The sequence below is a fragment of the Vigna unguiculata genome, chromosome 7 (assembly GCF_037176805.1).
Source record: "Vigna unguiculata cultivar grain cowpea cultivar isolate G323 ecotype 2 chromosome 7, ASM3717680v1, whole genome shotgun sequence".
Taxonomy (NCBI): Eukaryota; Viridiplantae; Streptophyta; class Magnoliopsida; order Fabales; family Fabaceae; genus Vigna; species Vigna unguiculata.
The window spans coordinates 35,722,501-35,727,637 of NC_140798.1; positions in this window are offsets into that span (position 1 = coordinate 35,722,501).

Consider the following 5,137-nt stretch of genomic DNA (forward strand, 5'->3'; position numbering starts at 1 on the left):
ATGTTTAAACAAACCCTAATATAAACATCTCTTCTAAATACACTTTGAATCTTGAATCATGATGCCATTATAAACTAGTTTTAAAGCAATGAGTGAGAGAAACAATTAAAGATCATATTAGGGCATTATTTATCCATATATGGTGGCTAACAATAGAAGGAAAACAACATAAAGCATTAGCTAATATGAAAATTCAAACGAATTTGTTCCTATTAATGTCTTGGACCACCCACCAAGTACTAATTAGCTATTAGGTGAGGCAGAAAAGAACAATCACTTTTTCATGCAGACAGAAGCACATTCATCTGTAATATGCACAGTGTTTTGTTTGCATGGATTGTCTGTACATTGCTCTTGCTCACAAAGTTGTTATCACACTTTGGATTCACGCAAGCCATAAATTTATTGCATCAGGAATTGGGTCCTCCATAGTTTGGAATTCAACTGCATGATTCTATGGTGCATAATTTTTTGAAATAATATCTGTGCAGTTAAAGCTTTTTATCCTTAGAGAAGCTCAAGGACAATGCCCTAACAATTTTCCAGCAGAAAAAGAAACTAAGTTCTTTTGAATTATATAAATTCTATGTGCAACATGTGTATAGTATATGTTTACCAGAAGAGTACATTGAACAATCATTAACAAATCTATTAAAATAATAGCAGTATCTCTTTTACAAAGTATATCAAACCATAATGACAGATATATAATATAAAGTGTGCACAGAAACATGGTAAACAACAACAAATATCTAAATACCTAAAAGTCGATTTTTTGTTTGTGAGTTTTAGGAAAAAAGAAAACCTGAGTTTTGAAAGAGAAAGTTTTTGGCGAAAAGCTTGAGGATTATATTAAAGAAAAGAAGAGAAAGAAGAATTGGTAGACCCTAGAGACATGCCAGCAGCAAAGACCATGAAGAAGATAGAATTAGCTGGCTATGGTACTTAACAAACACTGTTTGATTCTTTATGCATTAGAGAAAGCAAACAAAGATCTAGATCACATTCAATTTGCTTCCTCTGTCATCAACATTGTTAACAAGTGTGAGTAAATTTTCTGTCTACTGGTCTCTACTTTCTTAATTAGTTTGCATTATAAGATACCCCCATTTGTCTTATTCTGCTAAGAGGATCATGCAAAAAATAATTCTCAACTTTCTGTAGAAATTTCCTTCCTTCTTCTCTTCCAAAATAAACTAATACATGTTTGATATTTGAAGAATCTAATAGGATAAGAATATATATATTTTGAATGGAGAACGTGGGGTTCTGCGAGTATGACGCAAAATGAATCGATGCTAAATTGAACACACGTATACAATCTAGAATTAAGTAAAGTGTAGAGGTATGTAACAGATAAAAACGAAAAAATGATGTGTAGACATGTTGTGGGTCTATAAATTATGGTTGAATAGTTTTATTTTGGGTGTATCCATGGAGGGGACATAATTTTATGGGTGTGCATACCTGATTGATGAGGTAAGTATGGTACCTTATCTTGTACCATTGTCTTCTACCTCGTGTAATTTATGCATGCATGTATCAATCTTAGACACGATCCGCACTACAAGAGGGGAAAAAGGAGGGAAGAAAAGTTAGTGAAAGGGTGGTTTTTTCACACGTATGGGGCAAACCCATGTATATTACGAAAATGCCCGTGTAAGAAAAATATATTACTGATCATAAACTAAGTCGTGTAGATTTATCATGATTTCAAAAAGAAAAATCGTAAGAATTTCAAGTACTTTTTTTTAAAGAAGTAAAGTTGTGAAGAGTCATGACTATTTTTGTAATAATTTATAAAAAAGTGAGATTATGAAGAAACATGACAATTTCAATGTTAATATTTTGTAGTAGAGTCGTTAGATTTTAATTTGGAATTTTTATTGATTTTGTTGGTATTATTTTTTCTATTATGTTTTTATAAGACATTGATTACCACTAATTTTAATATTTTAAAATATATTAAAAGAATATTTAAAATGCAAGTTATTTAGGATTTAGGATCTCACGACACGACTTTGTTTTTTAAGTCGTCACATTTTTTAAACATATATATGTTATTTGTTGAAATTTAATAAAATTAAAATTTTGTGTAACTCTTGATTCTTATCAAATTGGTTTTTATGCCAAAGTTCACAGTTTCTAAAATAGGTTAATATGTATTCAATTTTATCTTTAATATTTGATAAATTTGAAATTTGTGTCTCACCTTTATCATTAAATACTTTATGCTTCTTCATTCAAATAATAATTAAATTACATCAAATAAATAATATTATTAAAAAATCATTCAAATGATATTTTTTTCCTCCTCAATATCAAATAACAAAATATTATGATCACATAAATTTTAAAATATAGTACTAAATAAAATAATAGAATTTAAAATAAATACAAATGTGTGAACCAAACATATATATATATATATATACCATTGTCGTCTCACCACATTTTAAAATGGGTATTAATCAAAATCATACTTGTTGATAAAAAAAAATTAAAATGATACTCATGTTAGAACAATTTAGTATTCTTTATACAAAATTAAATACTATTGGGTACAAGTTAATCTTGAATCTTTACTCATCCTCTACCATTATTTTCACGAGTTTTCCACAAAAGTCTAGAGGGATACTTTCATTCCTTGCTCTAGTAAGAATTAGTTATGAATCCTTGTTATGTGAATATTTGTCAGCATTTTGTAACCTAAAAACACATTATTTTTCTCTTTTATTGGTTGTTTGTTGTACAACAATGATAAATGTAAGTCGAAAGACGATTTTTGAAACACATTCAATACGTGGTCTAAATGCATTCACCGTGATCTAAACTACCTATATTTTTAAATATGTAGACTAAATATCCACACCACACTTTTCTTTTTTAGACATTGATTTTTGAATTGTTATCATGTATGTATTGCCTGATGTATAAAATGTAGACTATTTTTTTTCATGGACATAAATAAAGAGGAAGATATGAGTTTCATATAAAAAATTGTTTTCAATGTTTAAGTCTTTAACTTTGATATTTCGTGCATAGTCTAATAAGATTTTCTTAAATTTAGAAAAGATTAACACTATACATGTTCTAACTTAAAAGGAGAAAATGAGATAAAAATTAGCTGAATTAACTTAGTTCTCTCTCTCAAACTCAAACCACATCCTCTAACTGGAAGAAATTTATTGGGGTTTCTTCTTGCACCAAAGTTTCTTCTACACCTCCAAAAAATTCAAATTCAAAAAATACATTTTGACTATTTGATCAAAGTAACGCAGACTGTATCCCTCGTTATTTTCGGATGTCGACTTCTGATAAATGATACTTCTGGATGTCAACATCACAAAAAGAATGTAGATTTATTAGATGTCAAAAATAAACGAAATATATATATATATATATATATTATATATATACTCTTTTCACTTTTACTTTTTATAATTTAAAGTTTAGTTTTTTTAATTTTATTTATTTTTTAACACATTACGTTAAAGCAAATTTAAATTAAAAAATTAAAAATAAATATAACAAACGATAACAAAACTAAAGACAAAATAAATAAAATTCAAAAAATTAAACTTTAGATAAAATTAAAATAGAATAAAAACTAAGATAAAATAATAATTAAAGAATAATATATATATATATATAATTTTTTTTTCCAAATTTAATTTTTTAATTAATTTATTTCAAAATGTTATTTATGTTATTTATATTATATAAAAATAAATTATATATATATATATATATATATATATAAATATATATAAAAATATTATTTTATTCTTAAAATATATTAAACAAATTAAAAAATTAAAATAAAAGTCAATTTTAAAAAGTTAACCGTCAAAAAGTAAACAAAATAATAAAATAAAAGAATATAATATATATATATATATATATATATATATATATATATATATATATATATTTTGGATATCGACATCCATTATATATATAAAATTGATTTTTAAAGTCGTTTTTTTATGTATACCAAATATCGATATTCAGTAACAAAAGTAAATGAAGTTACGGATATAACATTTGTAGAACAAAATTAAATATTGAATGTTGAGTTGTGAAGATAAAAAAATTTATAACATTGGATGTCGATATCCGTAACGAGTAAAAAATCAAAAAAAAAAAAATATCGGATATCGACATCCGTAACGAATAAAAATTGAGAAAAAATAAAGTACTGAATATCGATATCCGTAGATAGGGATATCAACGGGACGGATAGAGTACGGGTAGTAGCTCTCCCGTACCCTACCCGCTAGATAAATATCTGCCCCGTACCCGTACCATATCTGTTGGGTATTCGTTATGCGGGTACCCGTCTATTTTTTTCATACCCGCGGATATCCACGGGTACCCACGGGTATTTACAAAATTATTTAAAAAATAAATATTTAATCATAAATTCAAATAAAATAAAATAAAATACATCACTGTCATAAATTTTAAATAAATTTTAAATTAACTCAAGTCCAAATAATTATAAAAATAAATATAAAATGACGGTCAACACGATGGAAATTCTTTAATTAGTGTTTTAATCAACAAGTCCACTTTCTCCGATTGATTCCTGAAAAATAATCAAATAATAAACCTCAATTGTCACGTGCCAAATATTCTTATTTTGATTTCATCATTTGACAACAAGCATACCATAAACGTCACTATCTATATATGGTTTGATGTATATGCCCAGTTTCAAAGAAGGAGAAGAGAAAAATGTTAAGGGATGTATTGAAAGAAGACAATGTACCAATACTTAAAGTTGGAAGAATGAAGACAGAAGACAACATGTGCAACTTATAAAAAATTAGGACAAAATGTTTTATATATATATATATATATATATATATATATATATATATATATATATATATATATATATATATATATATATATATATATATATAAGGGTATTTTTGTGAATTAAAGTTTAGCGGGTACGGGTATCCACGGATACGGATACTATGATACCCGTACCCACCCCGTTAACATGCGGGTATCAAAAATACCCGTACCTATGGGTAGCGGGTATCCATTTTTAATATCCATTTCTTATCCATTGCGGGTTTTATCCGCAGATACCCACGGATACGAATATTTTTTACATCCCTAT